General features: G+C 39.9%; 1 long non-coding RNA gene across 1 annotated transcript; it reads right to left on the bottom strand.

Moving 5' to 3' along the window:
• Window positions 1-481: 481 nt before the first annotated feature.
• LOC122238435 lies at window positions 482-1321 on the bottom strand. Its single transcript, XR_006217355.1, has 2 exons — window positions 1267-1321; window positions 482-1013 (listed from the first exon to the last, which is right to left on the bottom strand). It is a non-coding gene; the product is annotated as an uncharacterized LOC122238435 (long non-coding RNA).
• Between the last annotated feature and the right edge of the window lie 2734 nt (window positions 1322-4055).

Raw genomic sequence — 4055 nt, 5'->3', positions numbered from 1 at the left:
CATTCATGGAAGTTTGGGTGGGGCAGGTGTTATTATTACCCAGCCCATTCTGCAGATGGGGAAAGAAAATAGAAAGTTACATGACTCTCCCAAGGTCAAAAAAGAAGCTGAACAGGAGCCAGAAGGATTTCATTTGGGATTTCCCAATTGTCAGCCTAGAACTTTCACTCACTGACTCTGGCATCACCAGGCAGCTGTGAGGACACTGGCAGGTCATGCCGGGCTATGACAGGAGTGCAGGATTCCAGGTCAGAGTGCCTGCGTTTGTCCCTTTCTGCACTTACTGTGTGATATGGGACAAGTCATTGGTTCTTCTGAATTAGTTCTTCTTCTTTTTTAAAATGGGGCTATTGAAGTATATGCCCCGCAGTGGGCTAGCTTGGATGAAATGCATTTTCAAGTTATGGCATATAATGAAATAGTCCAATCACATTAACATCCCAGAGAGTTAACCACGAGGTTGAATTCTATAACACAAATATGAAAGTTGACAAATAAACTTCCTTTATTATCTAGGTTCATTTCACAAAATGTGCAATCCTTCTTATGATCCACCATTAGATTTACTGTGGATTTTATACAATTTTAATGCAGGAAAGGTGTGCATACATTCACAAGTCTTTGATTGTTTCACCTATTTTTTTCATGACCCTTACTCAGAAAGTCTCACCTGTGCTCATAACAAAATAGCTACTGCATGGGTCTGTGTTTTCTTCCTTTCCAATCTTCTCTCCTCACCCTTGTGTGTCCCTTGTAGCTCACTGATGGTGCCCCATCAGGCTCAGTAGATGTGCATTGGACATGGCCATCAATGTAGAGGTGTGCGGGGTTCCTGTGGAGTCCAAGGGGCCCTGCGTTCTCTGGAGTTTCAACTACAAACAAGCTGTGTCCTGAGCAGGAGTGGGGGCTCTATCCACCTTGGCTCGATTACACCTTTCCCCATGGCTCTTCTACCTGTGCCCTGATGTCAGTTTTTAGGATAACAGCTTGAAGGCCAATACAGCGCTTGGGGTCTGCATCAGGGGAGAAAATTAGAGGACAATTATGGAGCTGTACTTAGAACACCTTCTCTGCTGACTGCCAAGGCTTTTAAACAAAACAAAACAAAACAAAACAAAACAAAACAAAACAAAGCTGGATCATAACCATGACCCTTGTCTGAACCTTTTTTTTATTTCCTTAAGGAAGGATTTTTATCCCAGGAGGCACCTCAGACTTTCATGTAAACATTGGTGGTGGGCAAGCAATCTAGAATAATAGACATACCTGAAGAGTGGGTTGAACACAAACATCTTTCTCTATATTCCCATAGAGATATGACTGTAAAGTGAAAAGAAAAATGAAGTCAAAGTTAAATATAAATGTAATTTTAAGGGTAACTTTTTACTCGATATTTTCTATACATCGTATGAACCCCTGGGCTTAATTGATTTTATTTACTATAGTAGTGGTTTTCCAGTTTATAGTACTGTCCTTTACATTTCAAACAAATGAGAGTGAAGGTAAAAAAAGAAATATTCACTGACCACACGCTTAAACTTTCAGAGATTATAGAATTTCTTAGGCCAAACAATGTCTCGTTTATATTTGGAAAGACTACATTCTAATGATTTATACGGTCATATTTTCTTGAGGGGGGAAATTATCCTAAGGATTTCTTTCCTCTTCCTTCTCATCCATTCCATCTGTTCTATATCCAGTCTCACATCTGGAGATAGAAAATTTACAGATTCTAAAATGAGATTAATTGACAATTTGTTGTTGTTTTTACAGCATGAAAAACTTTCCCCCTGGGGATAAAAAGGGGCTAATGACAGTATTCAAAACTGAATTGTTCTGTTTCTTCCAGGTACATGGCATCTGAAGAATGATTTCACTTTTCTCTCTGGCTTGGAATAGCTAGAAAATTACTTATTATATACACAGTGTCATTTTTTTGTTTTGTTTTGTTAAATCATATTTGAGACTTTGCCCAGAGCAGAACTTTCATGGAGCTTGAACACACAGCGTAGCTCTCGCTCTGGAGGCAGAAGCTTGGCTCAAGTATAAATTCCAAAAGAGCCTCCGTGTGCAAACCAGACGCATGAAGAAGTAGAGAGAGACCTTATGGTATATCTAGACTGAGCTTTTGAAATAACCTCATTCGAGTATTAAGATTTGTTATGGTGTTTTGGGCATCATTCTGTTTCAGGATACCGAAAGTATTGGCTCAAAAGCTTAATTTTGCCTCCTAAGTTTTTCAGGGGCAAAAAAAAATCTGCAAGTTTACAACTAAATCAATACTTGTGAAATTTCTAGTCCATTCTCCTCAGACTGAGAACATTAGACTAAAAATTAGAAGGTTATTCTAAATTTTTTTTGATGTTTATTATTAAAAAAATTTTTTTAATGTTTTATTTATTCTTGAGAGAAAGAGGGACAGAGCATGAGTGAGGGAGGGGCACAGCGAGAGAGGGACACAGAATCCAAAGCAGACTCCAGGCTCTGAGCTATCAGCACAGAGCCTGACATGGGGTTTGGACTCATAAACCGTGAGATCATGACCTGAGCCGAAGTCCGGCGTTCAACCGACTGAGCCACGAGGCACCCCTCATGTTTATTTATATTTGAGAAAGAGACACAGCAGGGGAGGGGCAGAGAGAGAGAGAGAGAGAGAGAGGGAGACACAGAATCCAAAACAGGCTCCAGGCTCTGAGCTGTCAGCAAAGAGCCAGACACGGGGCTTGACCTCCCGAACCATGAGATCATGACCTGAGCCGAAGTCGGACGCTTAACAGACTGAGCCACCCAGGCGCCCCTAGAACGTTACTCTAAATTGAAATTTGAAGATTTTCTTGAACCTGAAAAATGTGTGTGTGTGTGTGTGTATGTGTGTGTGTGCACTGGCTATTACCCAAGGAAATGGTTACACTAATTCCTAATTAAAGACAAAATAGCTAAAAGCACTGAAGGTCATTTTGTGTGTGTGTGTGTGTGTGTGTGTGTGTGTGTGTGCGTGCGCTATAGACTTTTGACTAGCAAATCTTTATAATATGCACATAGGAACCCAATGATAGAAAGTTTACTACTTAACTCATTTTGAATGATCATTAAGAAGCACTTTCCCCCTAACCGTTATTAATGCTGGAGAAGGGTTTATCTTTGTGGTGCATTCAAGACTCCTATCAGCCACATGGCATATGAAATATGAATAAATACATGGCAAAGAACTTCCAGAATGACTATGGGCTGCAGGAATCATAAGAAAGTACTACCAATGTGGCATATTTATAATTACTGGCCAACAGAACCAAAGCTGGGAGGGATGGAAAGAGTAGCCGCCTTCTCTCCATTTATCCCAGTACAAAAGCAGTTAAATCAAGTTATGGCCTGACCCTACTGGGAAAGTACGGGTGAGCAGCCTCACAATAATCACCGCTGTTCAGTTGTAAAAGAAAGAAGGGTTTTCTGTTGTTGTTGCTATGTTTTGTTTTGATTTTAAGAAGTGTTTCAGCAAGTTTAGGAAGAGGAAGTTAATTCTATGCCAAGTTGTCATTGATTCTTGTGGGTATTCCCATTTGCTCTCCTCCAGAGCTGGGAATTTCCCTGCCCTTCTCCACGCTGGCCTCTACGCCCCCCACCCCCCGCTTCAGGGAAGCAGCTTGCACAGAAGCCTTTTCCTAGATCTAGCCCCCTTTACGAAATCCACACCTAAACAGAAAGTTTTTGATGTATTTGAGTACAGTACAAACAATTCAGGTGGAGTTTTATTCTCTAAAGAATCTTCTTTCTCAGAACCCAGAAGATAATTCCTCCTAGGCATAGAAGAACATCTCTTCACTCTATGACCTCAAAGCTCGCGTATATAAGACATACCATTTTATAATTTTAAGATAAGAATTTGTAGTTCTGTACATTTAAATTAATTTTGTCCTCTTATCTCATGATTATCATTTGTTATGATGGAATAGAATAAAAATATGAAAATTATAAAGTAGGCTTATAATCTTCTATTTTGTTTCCCCATTTACTGAACGTTATTGAATATTAACTGAATGTTGACATTGTCACCTGCT

This window comes from Panthera tigris, chromosome B2 (assembly GCF_018350195.1).
Source record: "Panthera tigris isolate Pti1 chromosome B2, P.tigris_Pti1_mat1.1, whole genome shotgun sequence".
Classification (NCBI taxonomy): Eukaryota; Metazoa; Chordata; class Mammalia; order Carnivora; family Felidae; genus Panthera; species Panthera tigris.
Note: the sequence above shows the minus strand (reverse complement) of the source record. Positions and strands in the feature narration are given on the sequence as shown.